Source organism: Ranitomeya variabilis, chromosome 3 (assembly GCF_051348905.1).
Source record: "Ranitomeya variabilis isolate aRanVar5 chromosome 3, aRanVar5.hap1, whole genome shotgun sequence".
Taxonomy (NCBI): Eukaryota; Metazoa; Chordata; class Amphibia; order Anura; family Dendrobatidae; genus Ranitomeya; species Ranitomeya variabilis.
In genome coordinates, this window is record NC_135234.1 from 233391132 (window position 1) to 233407520 (window position 16389).

The 16389-nt window shown below is 42.7% G+C and overlaps 1 long non-coding RNA gene across 1 annotated transcript in view; it reads right to left on the reverse strand.

The window, feature by feature from the left end:
* Positions 1–16389, reverse strand: part of LOC143815721 (uncharacterized) — a 101416-nt gene that overhangs the window by 78004 nt on the left and 7023 nt on the right. Inside the window, exon 2 of the long non-coding RNA XR_013223788.1 lies at positions 1472–1593. This is a non-coding gene — a long non-coding RNA (uncharacterized LOC143815721). The remainder of the gene's footprint in view (positions 1–1471; positions 1594–16389) is intronic.

The following is a 16389-nucleotide window of genomic DNA, read 5'->3' on the forward strand; positions in this document are numbered from 1 at the left end:
AAAAGCACGCAATTATAATATTAACCTGAGAGGCTGTTCTAGAAATTTGACCTCCATAGTAACTCTATAAATTAGGCTTGTATACATAGAATCGTGTTCACAGATTGAGGGGCACCTAGCCGATGTGTTCCAGTCCATATTCACCCCCCCTCAGGGAGCAGAAAGCAGACTACAAAGTTGGCTATTTCTGTAAGTTTCCTCCTGTTTATTTTATAACTGTTTTGCATATTTCTATGTCTTTTTATTATCATATTTTTGTACCTTTTTCTTATTGTAAGCACTGTACCTTTTTGTATTAAAGCATAAAACTTTAACAAGCTGAACATTGTATGTTCTAAAGAATCCCTTAAAGTGTTTGATCCTTATGATTGGCAGACAGTAGTAGTAATATTTCCAGGACCCAGAGCCCTTGTGTTCGGTGAGTGGTGGCAGCATGAATGAGCGGATGTGTGGCCTGAGTCGGTGTGTGATTTATGCTTCCATTACAGCATAGGACAGAGGTTGAATGCTGGGCTGAGAGAGGGGAGATAGATTAACCCTTGCAGGCACAACCCCAAGTCGCGTGCTGAGAGCGGGTACGTGATAAATTGGTGGCAGCACAGTGGGATCCGTGACAAAGCTATAGTGGGTAAAGTGAAAGATGTTTGCAATAGTGATGAAGTGAGCCGAATTATGCCTGGCAAGAAAGATTGTGTGTCTATGAAAGTGAACGGTAAAGCTGCCGTCACACTAGCAGTATTTGGTCAGTATTTTACATCAGTATTTCTCAGCCAAAACCAGGAGTGGGTGATAAATGCAGAAGTGGTGCATATGTTTCTATTATACCTCTATTTGTTCCACTCCTGGTTTTGGCTTACAAATACTGATGTAAAATACTGACCAAATACTGCTAGTGTGACAGTGGCCTAAGAAAACTCATGTCCAGAAGAGGGTGGTTCTTACCAATTTAAAAGAAACCAATGAACTTTTTAAAGAAAAAATTCCACTTCTGCCAAAATAGGATTTTAAAAATTAGCTAAACTGCGACCGAAGAATTGTGTCCTGGCTGATGGTAGTGGTACACACTCAGTATGCATATGTACAACACAACAGAACACTAATGTTACGCCCACAGGGCGTGGGGAAATATAGTGGACTCACTAGACCACTGATGGAGCAGTGGTAGCTGTATACCCGGTACACAAGAGACAGGAGAATGTGCTTCCAAAAAGCAAAGGGATTTATTTAAATGAAACTTAAACAAACAGAAAGAGGTGCCTGCGAGAAGAACCCTCTGGACCACAACACTGAACCACGTAGTGGAGCACCGGGCAAGGTGTACCCCTATACAGGGATTCCCCCATCACAACACCAGATAGCCTAAATGCCGCAGTACCCAGACCAGAGGGATGACCCGTACAGACCGTATTAACAAGACGGTGGAATTCAGGCTCTGTCAGTGAAGAGAATCCTGGAAGCTCTGTGTACTTACGGAAAGGCTGATCCAGCCGGCAGCAATATCTGGATGGTTCTGTGAGGAACAGCTTAGTCAGCCTGGAGTGGAAACCGGAGAGTCCAGAAGGATCCAGAATAGGGAACTGCTAGCGGAGGATTCTGAAGAGACAGAGGGATTAGAAAACCAAAAGTAATGAACTACACTTTGCAGAGCACCGCAGAGTGTGGCCTGAGCAGAAGGCCACAAACAATAGAATGAACACATTGCCCAGGCACCTCCCATAATGGGAGGATGCCTTTTATGCACAGAGCATCATAGCACAGAGAGCCTTAATAGAGAACAGGTGCTCTGCTGTTTTAAGTATGTGCAGGGAGCGGGGCGCACCTCCTAAGAGCATTTACAGGAGACCTGCCAAGAGGATGCAGGTTCTTAGCAGAGAAAGGAGCCGCTGATCGTCTGGAGCCACGGACAGGGTGAGTAGTACCAGTGGAGCTGCGTGAAAGTTGCCGTCTCCCTTCGCAGCGGACACTGGACCTGCAGCTGAGGGCATGACAACTAAGTTCATGATTGAAGGGGGTAAGCTTAAAGATATTCAGATTGGCGAGTCCAACCTTGGCGATTACAAAGTATGTCTGTCTCAAATATTGTGTTCAGAAAAGAGTTGGAGTTGTTACCTCAATATTTGCAATAAATGTCCTTCAGTATTGCCTCTCAAAGAAAAAATATTAAATTATTTTGAAGAGGCTATAGTAGATGATATAACTTACAAACAGTGGATATCTGTTGACAGATGTACTTTTGACACTGTTTTTAAAAGTGCAGAACATTTTATAGAATGTTTTTGGGAACAGCTGATAGTCCTTAAGAAACACTCATTTATATCTCGCCAACAGTCTGACTACTACAATCATCTCAAAGAAAGCATCAAACGGAATGAGGCAGTAATAAGCTTAGACTTTTCAGAGAACTATTCCTTTGTTGTTCAGGATGAAGCACAGTCAATTTGCTGGAACAATGAACAATCAACTGTGCACCCTTTTGCGATCTATTACAATGAGAATGGAGACATAAAGTACAAAAGTGTAGTTATGATATCTGAGTGCTTACTTCATGATTCAATAGCTGTTCATTTGTTAAAAAAATGATTTCAGTGATAAAAACGGACATCCTACCAAGTTTGAGCAAGGTCTACTACTTCTCGGATGGCTCTTCTGCACAGTATAAAAACAGGGAAAGCGTTATAAATGTGTGGCATCCCAGGATTCCGGTTGCCACAACGGCATCGCCTTCCTCACAGGGGGGGGGGGGGTATGTCATGCCTGGACGCAAGGAGGGATCCCTTAATCAGGTAATACAATCATGCAACACCTTCCTAACTCCAGTCCAGAAGAGGGGGCTATAAGCCCGGTTTCAGGGTAGCTTCCCTATAAGTTCTGGTCTGGAGGCAGGGTTAGTGAGTTTAGTGTGAGACACTGAAAGGAAAGGAAGCACATGAGGAGAGGAACCTGGGGTCTGGAGCTGTGATTGGGCTCACCCCAAGATAAAGCGCAAGGAGACCGGACACCGGAGTCCGTGGTGGTGAGAGGATTGCATACTCTGCTACCGAATCCGGATGGCAGGAGATTCCAAGTCTCCAGGCCCCAACTAACATCCGCAGGCAACACAGCAGGTAAGGAGCCTGGGGCTGCCAGTGAGAAGGCAGTGCCCAAGACAGGCTCAGGCTGTCATCCATACGGGTTGGAAGTACAGACACTGAGAGGACTTGTGCAGAGCTTCTGGCAGCAAGGGTCAGAGTACAAAGCTCAGAAGGAAGGCCTCCGAACCCACCTGGTTAGGTGGATCCCAAGCTATGTCCAGGCTGCCCGGACCCCATCACCACCTGCTACCTGTACTCTGGACTGTACCTGCATTTCATCAGTAAAAAGGTAAAGGAAACTGCTATTCCTGTGTCCTTCAATTATTTCCTGCACCCTCAGTTCTGCACTCCACCGTTAATCATCCCTCTTACTAACTGTACCGGTAGCCCTGGGGACTAAGCTCTACCTGTGAGGAGCTATACTTTGCTCTGCAAAGTGTCAGATCAACGATCTGACCTTATAACATGATGCCCCCCCTGGGGTAATCACGCGATCAAAAAGACAGATATAAATAACCATGGTACCGCTGAAAACATCATCTTGTCCCGCAAAAAACAAGCCATCATACAGCGTCTTCAGCGAAAAAATAAAAAAGTTATAGTCCTCAGAATAAAGAGATGCAACAATAATTCTTTTTTCTATAAAATAGTTTTTATCGTATAAAAAAGTGCCAAAACATAAAAAAATGATATAAATGAGGCATCGCTGTATTCGCACTGACCCGAAGAATAAAACTGCTTTATCCATTTTACCAAACGCGGAACGGTATAAACGCCCCCCCCCCCCAAAAGAGATTCATGAATAGCTGGTTTTTGGTCATTCTGCCTCACAAAAATCGGAATAAAAAGCAATCAAAAAATGTCACGTGCCCAAAAATGGTTCCAATAAAAACGTCAACTCGTCCCGCAAAAAGCAAGACCTCACATGACTCTGTGGACCAAAATATGGAAAATTATATCTCTCAAAATGTGGTAACACAAAAAAATATTTTTTGCAATAAAAAGCGTCTCTTAGTGTGTGACAGCTGCCAATCATAAAAATCCGCTAAAAAACCCACTATAAAAGTAAATAAAACCCCCCTTCATCACCCCCTTAGTTAGGGAAAAATAAAAAAATTAAAAACATTTATTTCCATTTTCCCGTTAGGGTTAGGGCTAGGGTTAGGGTTAAGCTTGGGTTAGGGCTAGGTTTGGGGCTAGGGTTATGGTTGGGGCTAGGGTTAGGGTTGGGGCTAGGGTTAGGGTTGGGGCTAGGGTTAGGATCACATTTACAGTTGGGATTAGGGTTAGGGGTGTGCCAGGGTTAGAGGTGTGGTTAGGGTTATGGTTGGGATTAGGGTTAGGGGTGTGTTGGAGTTAGGGGTGTGGTTGGGATTAGGGGTGTGTTTGGGTTAGGGTTTCAGTTAGAATTGGGGGTTTCAACTGTTTAGGCACACGAGGGCTCTCCAAACACGACATCGCGTCCGATCTCAATTCCAGCCAATTCTGCGTTGAAAAAGTAAAACAGTGCTCCTTCCCTTCCGAGCTCTCCTGTGCGCCCAAACAGGGGTTTACCCCAACATATGAGGTATCAGCGTACTCAGGACAAATTGAACAACAACTTCGGGGGTCCAATTTCTCTTGTTACCCTTGGGAAAATAAAAATTTGGGGGGATAAAAAAACATTTTTGTGGGAAAAAATTATTTTTTATTTTCATGGCTCGGCGTTATAAACTGTAGTGAAATACTTGGGGGTTCAAAGTTCTCACAACACATCTAGATAAGTTCCTTGGGGGGTCTAGTTTCCAATATGGGGTCACTTGTGGGGGGTTTCTACTGTTTAGGTACATTAAGGGCTCTGCAAAAGCAATGTGACGACTGCAGACCATTCCATCGAAGTCTGCATTCCAAATGGCGCTCCTTCCCTTCCGAGCTCTGCCATGCACCCAAACGGTGGTTACCCCCCACATTTGGGGTATCTACGTACTCAGAAATTGCACAACAACTTTTGGAGTCCAATTTCTCCTATTACCCTTAGGAAAATACAAAAAAAATATTTTTGTGGAAAAAAAAAGAATTTTTATTTTCACGGCTCTGCTTTATAAACTGTAGTGAAACACTTGGGGGTTCAAAGATCTCACAACACATCTAGATAAGTTCCTTGGGGGGTCTACTTTCCAAAATGGTGTCACTTGTGGGGGGTTTCAATGTTTAGGCACATCAGGGGCTCTCCAAACACAACATGGCTTTCCATCTCAATTCCAGCCAATTTTGCATTGAAAAGTCAAATGGCATTCCTTCCCTTCCGAGCTCTGCCATGCACCCAAACAGTGGTTTACCCCCACATATGGGGTATCAGCGTACTCAGGACAAATTGCACAACAACTTTTGGGGTACAATTTCTTCTGGCACCCTTGGGAAAATAAAAAATTTGGGGTGAAAAGTTCATTTTTGTGAAAAAATATTATTTTTTATTTTTACGGCTCTACATTATAAACTTCTGTGAAGCACTTGGTGGGTCAAAGTGCTCACCACACATCTAGATAAGTTCCTTAGGGGGTCTACTTTCTAAAATAATGTCACTTGTGGGGGTTTCAATGTTTAGGCACATTAGTGGCTCTCCAAATGCAACATGGCGTCCCATCTCAATTCCAGACAATTTTGCATTGAAAAGTCAAACGGCGCTCCTTTCCTTCTGAGCTTTGCCATGCGCCCAAACAGTGGTTTACCCCCACATATGGGGTATCGGGGTACTCAGGACAAATTGTACAACAACTTTTGGGGTCCATTTTCTCCTGTTACCCTTGATAAAATAAAACAAATTGGAGCTGAAGTAAATTTTGTGTGAAAAAAAAATAAATGTTCATTCCAAAAATTTCTGTAAAACACCTGAAGTGTTAATAAACTTCTTGAATGAGGTTTTGAGCACCTTGAGGGGTGCAGTTTTTAGAATGGTGTCACACTTGGTTATTTTCTATCATATAGACCCCTCAAACTGACTTCAAATGTGATGTGGTCCTTGAAAAAAACGGTGTTGTAAAAATGAGAAACTGCTGGTCAACTTTTAACCCTTATAACTCCCTAACAAAAAAAAATTTTGTTTCCAAAATTGTGTTGATGTAAAGTAGACATGTGGGAAATGTTACTTATTAAGTATTTTGTGTGATATATCTCTGTGATTTAAGGGCATAAAAATTCAAAGTTGGAAAATTGCGAAATTTTCAAAATTTTTGCCAAATTTCTGTTTTTTTCACAAATAAACACAGGTAATATCAAAGAAATTTTACCACTATCATGAAGTCCAAAATGTCTTGAGAAAACATTGTCAGAATCACCGGGATCCGTTGAAGCGTTCCAGAGTTATAACCTCATAAAGGGACAGTGGTCACAATTTTAAAAATTGGCCCGGTCATTAACGTGCAAACCACCCTTAAGGGGTTAAGTACCGTTGGACCCAGCTCAAGTACCCCACAGCCCTTGTGGGCGCTCCAGATGTATGCCATCACAAGAAAGATTTTGGAGTGGAAGCTGAATGGCATTTTTTTGCCACTGCTCATGGCAAAGGTGTATGTGATGGTTTAGGAGGCACCGTGAAATGCCTTGCAGCTCGAGCTAGCATCCAGAGGCCATATCCAGACTAAATCTTAACACCCATGCAACTTTTCAAATGGAGTGTGGAAAATATTCTTAACATCTAGTTCATGTATTGTACAAACCATGACTACGAAGAGGAGGAGCGTTTGTTAAAACATCGGTTACAGGAAGCAGAACCCATCAAAGGGACTCAGCAATACCACACTTTCATTCCATGTAGTGAAACAGAAATAAAAACAATGATTTTTTTATTCAGCAAAGACAGTGAAGTCCATGAAGTGGAAGAAGGCGGCACAGGATTGGCAATGGATGACATAACTGGTTATGTGACCTGTGAATATGATTGGCGCTGGTGGCTACTGTACTCTCCAAAGACTGTGAAAATGAGGAAGTAGAATTGACTTTTTTTTGCATACATCTGGTCCAGCGCCATCCTTTGTGTATCCAAGAAAACCAGACATGTTAAAAGTTAATAAAATTCAGATATTAACTCAAGTGGAGCCAAACACCATGACAAGACGTGCATACTCTTTGACACATACTCTTTGGAAATGGCCATTGCTAGTAAGCGCTCATGGACAAGATTACATTTCACCCACTAGAACGGACAAATTGATGATAAAAGGCCAGTTTAAAAACGTACTATTAATTGTATGATTAGTTCATATTTTATAGAGCGAGTATTTACTGTACAATTCTTCTTAAACACTTCATAAATAACATGTTTAGTGATACAATAGAAAAAAATTGTTACATGTATAAATAGGTGGTAAAAATATTGGTTCTTTTAATCTTGTTTTTAACATATAATTAGGATCAGACTGTATTTAGAAAATCACACTTGAGGATATGATCACCCTTTTTCCTTTGGTTTGTTCAATGCATTTAGGTTGAAAATGCTGAGCAAGTTGTGTTATGAATGATGATTAAGATGTATTTATTCTGGCACTTACGGGATTTGTTTTTTGTGTTTCTTTATTGTTGCATACAAATGTTGAATTCAATAAGTTGTACCGTATTTTTCGGACTATAAGACGCACTTTCCCCCCCCAAAATGTGGAGGAAAATGGGGGATGCATCTTATAGTCCGGATGTATGGGCTCTGGCTGTGGTGGGGAGGTGGGGGAGCTGTTTCGGCGGAGCATCGGGTCACAGGAGGCTGGAACCGGTGGCTCCGGCTAACTCCTGTGCCCGCTGCTAAAGAAAAATGAATATGCACTGCATTCCACGCTCATGGGTGTGGAGGGCAATGCATATTAATTTTTCTGGCATCCTGGTATAAATGGCCCCATCCTGTTCCTGGTATGATTGGTCCCATCCTTTTTCTTTTATAATTGGCCCCATACCGTTCCTGTTATGCATGGCCCCATCAGGAAAGATTTAAAAAATCTGTCTGACACTGCGCGCTACTGAAGAGGAATGGTTACTCACCTCTCTCTGCGATGAACGGTCCAGGTGAGTAATCTGGCAGCGGTGCTCTGCTTGTGAGCAGCGCATGACATCCCTGCCAGTTGCTGCTTACAAGCATTAACCCCTTACCGACCTCCGCCATACTATTACTGCGGAGGTCGGATCCCCTGCTTTGATGTGGGCTCCGGCGCTGAGCCCACCTCAAAGCCGGGACATGTAAGCTGTTTTGAACAGCTGACATGTACCCGCAATAGCGGCGGGTGAAATCGAGATTCACCCGCCGCTATTATCTAGTTAAATGCCGCTGTCAAATGCTGACAGCGGCATTTAACCGGCGCTTCCGGCGTGCGGCCGGAAATGAGCGCATCGTCGACCCCCGTCACATGATCAGGGGTCAGCGATGCGTCGGCATAGCAACCAGAGGTCTCCTTGAGACCTCTATGGTTGTTGATGCCGGATTGCTGTGAGCACCACCCTCTGGTCGGCGCTCATAGCAAGCCTGCAATTCAGCTACATAGGAGCGATCTGATGATCGCTGCTATGTAGCAGAGCCGATCAGGCTATGCCAGCTTCTAGCCTCCCATGGAGGCTATTGAAGCATGGCAAAAGTAAAAAAAAAAAAGTTTAAAACAAATATGAAAAAAATAAAAAAAATATAAAAGTTTAAATCACCCCCCTTTCGCCCCATTCAAAATAAAACAATAAAAAAATCAAATCTACACATATTTGGTATCGCCGCGTTCTGAATCACCTGATCTATCAATTAAAAAAAAGTATTAACCTGATCGCTAAACGGCGTAGCGAGAAAAAAACGCCAGAATTATGGTTTTTTGGTCGCCGTGACATTGCATTAAAAAGTAATAACGGGCGATCAAAAGAACGTATCTGAACCAAAATGATATAATTAAAAACGCCAGCTCGACACACAAAAAATAAGCCCTCACCTGACCCCAGATCACGAAAAATGGAGACGCTACGGGTATTGGAAAATTGCGCAATTTTTTTTTTTTTTAGTGAACCTTGCAAAAAAGCCAAACAAAAAACAAGTTTGGGATTGCACTTTTTTTGCAATTTCACCGCACTTGGAATTTTTTTCCTGTTTTCTAGTACACGACATACTAAAACCAATGATGTCGTTGAAAAGTGCAACTTGTCCCGCAAAAACAAACCCTCACATGACCATGTTGCCGGAAAAATAAATAAGTTATGGCTCTGGGAAGGAGGGGAGCGAAAAACAAGAAAGCAAAAATGGAAAAGGGCAAGGTCGTGAGGGGGTTAAGCAGCTGATGGCATCGGAACAGGACGATGCGAGGGAGCGCCATGTAGGTGAGTGTAATGGATTTTTTTTAATCTTTCCTGATGGAGCCATGCATACCAGGAACGGGATGGGGCCAATCATACCAGGAAAAGGATGGAGCCATTTATACTAGAAAAAGGATGGGGCCAATCATACCAGGACTGGAATGGGGTCATGCATACCAGGACCGGGATGGTGCCAATCATACCAGGATAAGGATGGGGCCATACACACCAGGATAGGGATAAAGGGGGCCATGCATACCAGGATAGGAGATGAGTAGCCATGCATACCAGGATAGGGATGAGGGAACCATGCATACCGGTATAGGGATGAGAGGGCCATGCACACCAGGGTAGGGATGAGGAGCCATGAGTATCAGAACGGGGATGATGGGACCATATATACCAGGATATGGGATATTACAGTACAGAATTGACCATTTTTTTGCTTCAATTTATAATTTGAAAAGAAAAAAGGAAGAAATTCACACAAACATAAAATCAGATAATTCAAGGCTTAAATAAAAACAATTTTGAAAGGTCACAAGTTGAATCCCTGTACAAATATAAACAAGAACGCAGGTAACACACATGCATTTTTTCACAATTTTAAAACATACGTGTTTTTCACAATTGCGCATCAAATTTTGAATTTGATTTCTCTAAAACAAAATATAGAGAAACATAGTCTTGTGACATATCAAATGAAAGCCGGTACCGTTGTGAGAAAAATGATGCCTCTCCCACCTCTTTATCTTAATTCTAGCCCGAGATATGATAAAAAATGTAAGGCCATAACAGGCAAAAACTCGCGCTTTTTCAAAACTTTCAAAGAAAAAAATTAAAAACTTTTAATTTGTAAGTAACTAAAGTTGCACTGTCATAAAAAAAAATAAAACAAATCTACAGACGTCAGGTAAAAAAAGTATTCATATTTGCATCACTTGATATGGAATAACATTATTTGGCCAAATTTTGTGCAAAGCGTCTCATTCATTATTTCCTAATATTCAAAAGCCATATTGCTATTCACATATCCTTGTATTTCACATTGACATGATTTAGCACGATAGTGCAACCTTTTTTTGTATATTGTATATGGAGTTAGCTACTCCCTTTATGCACCTATTCAGGCTAGCTTGGATGTGCCAACTGTGCACTCCGCCCTTCACCATGTGGTGATTTTAATTGCAGCAGGTTCCTACCTACCCATAAATGCAGGCTGTGCTGAGAGAGGTGTCCACATTCACCCAGAAATTCAGACATCAGCCTAAGGCCGGAGTCACACACAACGTATAAAAATACGGTCCGGTTTTGATGGCCGAGATACGCAGAAATTTTCCTGAACAGTGATCCGTATTCAATGCGAGGATACGATTTTTTCTCCAAAAATTATTCGTGTGTCATCCGTATGGCATCCGTACGGCGAGATTTTCTCACTGGCTTGCAAAATGGACATAGAATGGATCCATGGCCTCAAATATTCATAAAAATATATATACACTCTATACATATATATATATATATATGTCAGTGAGACACATATATATACATATATTTATATTTCATATAGCGCGAGATAGCATAAAAGCCGGTAATTCAATTGCCGGCTTTTGCTATCTCCTTATCAAACCCGACAGGATATGAGACATGGTTTACATACAGTAAGCCATTTCATATCCCTTATTTTTTTTACATATTCCTCACTAGTAATGTTAGAAGTGTATGTGTGCAAAATTTGGGAGTTCTAGCTGTTAAAATAAAGGGTTAAATCACGGAAAAAACTGGCGTGGGCTCCCACGCAATTTTCTCCGCCAGAGTGGGAAAGCCGGTGACTGAGGGCAGATATTAATAGCCTAGAGAGGGACAATGGTTATTGCCCCCCCTGGCTAAAAACATCTGCCCCCAGCCACCCCAGAAAAGGCACATCTGTAAGATGCACCTATAGCCTCTCTCTTCCCACCTCCCTGTAATGGTGGGATATGGGGTAATAAAGGGTTAATGTCACCTTGCTATTGTAAGGTGACATTAAGCCAGGTTAATAATGGAGAGATGTCAATAAGACACCTATCCATTATTAATCCTATATTCTTAAAGGGTTAAAAAAACACACACACATTAGGAAACAAGTATTTTAATGAAATAAAGACACAGGGTGTTGTAATAGTTTATTAAACGCTCAATCTAATTGAAGACCCTTGTCACCTGAAACAAAGTTAAAATAAAAAAACAACAATATCCCATACCTCTCCGGCGTTACAGTCAAGTCCCACGCTGTAAATCCATCAGAAGGGGTTAAATAATTTTACAAGCAGGAGCCTGCTAATGCAGCTGTTACCCCTGCCTGTAAAAAGTGGGGAATTAATGGAATGCAGGGGAACGTAGCATCGTAGACTTACTATGTGCAGACATTAATTTTATCTGTTCTATTCTAACCTTTCAGTGTGATTTTACTGTACACCGCACTGAATTGACGGCTTTTCTATAGAACACCGGTGCGTATTTCTCGCAAGTCACACTGATGGTCCGTGTGTAATCCCTTTTTTTCTCGCACCCATTCTCGGCCGAGATACGCTGACAATCGCAGCATGCTGTGATTTCACTTGGATCCTGAATATGGCTGAGAAAACAACGGATAATAGGAGCTGCCCCATAGATTAACATTGGGCCGATTGCTATGCGATTTTTTATCGCATTGCACTCATCCGTATTACGGTCTAGTGTGACTCCGGCCTAAGAGAGGTGTTCACATCGGTTAGGGACCCATCAGTCTTTGAGACCACCTTGTCGTTGGTTGATGGGCAGACATTATTTGGCCAAATTTTGTGCAAAGCGTCTCATTCATTATTTCCTAATATTCAAAAGCCATATTGCTATTCATATATCCTTGTATTTCACATTGACATGATTTATCACGATTGTACAACCTTTTTTTGTATATTGTATATGGAGTTAGCTACTCTCTGAATGCACCTATTCAGAATAGCTTGGATATGCCAGTCAGTTTTTTGTTGTTTCTATGTTAGCTTACTAAGGCCTGTTTCACACGTCAGTGGCTCCGGTACGTGTGGTGACAGTTTCCTCACGTACCGGAGACACTGACACACGTAGACACATTAAAATCAATGTGTCTCTGCACATGTCAGTGATTTTTCACGGACCGTGTGTCCGTGTGCAAAACACAGAGACATGTCTACGTTTCTCTGGCAGCACGGTCCGCAAAGCGTCCCGCACACGTGCACACGGAGAACAGTGTGCACTCTCCTCCGTGTGCACCTACCGCCGCAGGAGAAACAGCGCTAGAGTTAAGCGCTGTCCCCTGCATTTGGTGCTGAAGCCGGCATTCATTCCTTCTCCCCAGCAGTGTTCGCTGGAGAGAAGGAATGAAAAATCAAGGTTTTTTAATTTTATTTGTGTTTAAAATAAAGTTTGTGGTCACCTCCCGCCTCCCACCCCCTGTGCGCCTGCCCGCTTGCATTAAAATACTCTCCCAGCTCCCGCGATGCCTCCTCTCAGCGCCGGCAGCTTGTCCTGTGTGAGCGGTCACGTGGTACCGCTCATTACAGTGATGAATATGCGGCTCCACCCCTATGAGAGCATGCGTCGGTACGTCGGCCCGACGCACTGCGACGGGCCCGTACCGACGCTAGTGTGAAAGTAGCCTTTGAGAGGTGTTCACATTCGTTAGTGACCCATCAGTCTTTGAGACCACCTTGACATTGGTTGATGGGCAGATATTATTTGGCCAAATTTTGTGTAAAGCGTCTCATTCATTATTTCCTAATATTCAAAAGCCGTATTGCTATTTATATATTTATGTATTTCACATTGACATGCTTTAGCATGATTGTACATCAGCCATGCCCACCAGCACCTGTCTGCCTGTATTTCAGCTGTACCCGCCAGTACCTGCCTGCCTGTATACCAACTTTGTCTTCCAGTACATGCCTGTCTGTATATCAGCCGTGACCACCAGCACCTACCGATGTGTATATCAGCTGTGTTTGCCAGTACCTGTCTGCCTGTGAATCAGCCGTGCCAGTCAGTATAACTGCACCATGCCTGTACCTGCTGTGCTTGCCTGTATCCCTGCTGTTCTTGCCTGTATCCCTGCTGTTCTTGCCATTATCTGTTATTACAGATTCTTGTCCCTTTGGGGTTCAGCTGCCGTGCGTCCGAGGTCTGTACTGGAGTAGCACCTGATGTCCATCAGGAGCCAAGTCTAGCCGCATGATAAGGGGCTCTAGCAAAGAGTTTGGTGTTCGCTTAGCGACGCCCCTCCATGCTCTCCTAGGTCCATGGCACAATAGATCCATGATCCTTGCGCAAGCATAGCATCATCCCAATAAGGTTCAGTGATGCATATCTATATATATATATACTTGACAGAAACAAGGAGAAAAACGGAGAAAACAAGTACTATAAATAATTTTATTTAATCATACAAAAGTTAATACAAATAAGTATAATAGCAGTAAAGAATGGATGGTAAGAATAGAGTGAGTCCCCACCAGTATAATCCACCACCTAAAAGATACAGTTAAATTGCTAATAGTAGGAAGGCAGCCGCCCATATGCATAAGGTTAGCCCTAGGAGACGCAAATCCATCCCCCTATACCAAGAATATTGGCAACCAAAACGGGTGCTTACCGACAAACTATAGAGGTGGTGTATACCGGGTGGGATTCAGTCCAGCGGGTCCCGCTGGACTGAATCCCACCCGGTATACACCACCTCTATAGTTTGTCGGTAAGCACCCGTTTTGGTTGCCAATATTCTTGGTATAGGGGGATGGATTTGCGTCTCCTAGGGCTAACCTTATGCATATGGGCGGCTGCCTTCCTACTATTAGCAATTTAACTGTATCTTTTAGGTGGTGGATTATACTGGTGGGGACTCACTCTATTCTTACCATCCATTCTTTACTGCTATTATACTTATTTGTATTAACTTTTGTATGATTAAATAAAATTATTTATAGTACTTGTTTTCTCTGTTTTTCTCCTTGTTTCTGTCATTTTCATGGAGTTTTCTTTGTCCTTGGGACTTTGGGTTATTCTGGCACGATTCTGTGTTTTAGATTTCCCATACAAACATGTTGCCTAGTTCTGTTCTAATATATATATACTTACCTTGTAATGTCTTCTGTTGTGAAATTGGATTTTGGGCTCCCCCGGTGGCCACTGGTGGAATTGAACTTGTGTGCATCATCCCCTCTGTTCACCTGTTCCCATCAGGATGTGGGAGTCGCTATTTAACCTTGCTCCTCTGTCACTTCCATGCCGGTCAACATTGTAATCAGAAGCCTTTCTGTGCATGTTCCTGCTTCTAGACAACTCCCAGCTAAGTCGGACTTTTGTCCTTGTTTGTTTTTTGCATTTTGTTCCAGTTCACAGCTGCAGTTTCGTTTCTGTGTCTGGAAAGCTCTTGTGATCTGAAATTGCAACTCTGATGTTATGAGTTAATACTAGAGTCTTAAAGTAATTTCAGGATGGTATTTTGATAGGGTTTTCAGCTGACCATGAAAGTGCCCTTTCTGTCTTCCTGCTATCTAGTAAGCGGACCTCGATTTTGCTAAACCTATTTTCATACTACGTTTGTCATTTTCATCTAAAATCACTGCCAATATATGTGGGGGCCTCTGTCTGCCTTTCGGGGAAATTTCTCTAGAGGTGAGCCAGGACTGTATTTTCCTCTGCCAGGATTAGTTAGTCCTCCGGCTGGCGCTGAGCGTCTAGGGATAAAACGTAGGCACGCTACCCGGCTACTGTTAGTTGTGCGGCAGGTTTAGTTCATGGTCAGTTTAAGTTTCCATCCTTCCAAGAGCTAGTTCATATGTATGCTGGGCTATGTTCTCTTGCCATTGAGAACCATAACAGTTTGACCAGCCCACAAAGGGTTAAATTAATTGGCAGAGAAAGGAGAGAAAAAAGAAGTCTGCTGAAAATTTTTTTTTTTTTTTTTTTTTTTTTTCCTTCAGTTCTGAGTGTGCTTTCAATTGAATCACTTGCAAGTCTGCCTATATTGCAGCCTTCCTCTCTCTCTCTCCTTCTAATCCTGGAATGGCTCTGTGTTCACCTGTTTAAAATGGATATTCAGAGTTTAGCTGCAGGTTTGAATAATCTCACCACGAAAGTTCAAAATTTACAAGATTTTGTTGTTCATGTTCCTATATCTGAACCTAGAATTCCTTTGCCTGAATTTTTCTCGGGGAATAGATCTTGCTTTCAAAAATAATTGCAAGTTGTTTTTGTCCCTGAAATCTCGCTCTGCTGGAGATCCTGCACAGCAGGTCAGGATTGTGATTTCCTTGCTCCGGGGCGACCCTCAAGATTGGGCTTTTGCATTGGCTCCAGGGGATCCTGCGTTGCTCAATGTGGATGCGTTTTTTCTGGCCTTGGGGTTGCTTTATGAGGAACCTCATTTAGAGCTTCAGGCGGAAAAAGCCTTGATGTCCCTATCTCAGGGGCAAGATGAAGTTGAAATATACTGCCAAAAATTCCGTAAATGGTCTGTGCTTACTCAGTGGAATGTGTGCGCCCTGGCGGCGAATTTCAGAGAGGGTCTCTCTGATGCCATTAAGGATGTTATGGTGGGGTTCCCTGTGCCTGCGGGTCTGAATGAGTCCATGACAATGGCTATCCAGATCGATAGACGTCTGCGGGAGCGCAAACCTGTGCACCATTTGGCGGTGTCTACTGAGAAGACGCCAGAGAATATGCAATGTGATAGAATTCTGTCCAGAAGCGAACGGCAGAATTTTAGACGAAAAAATGGGTTGTGCTTTTATTGTGGTGATTCAACTCATGTTATATCAGCATGCTCTAAGCGCACTAAGAAGCTTGATAAGTCAGTTTCAATTGGCACTTTTCAGTCTAAGTTTATTCTATCTGTGACCCTGATTTGTTCTTTATCATCTATTACCGCGGACGCCTATGTCGACTCTGGCGCCGCTTTGAGTCTTATGGATTGGTCCTTTGCCAAACGCTGTGGGTATGATTTAGAGCCTCTTGAAACTCCTATACCTCTGAAGGG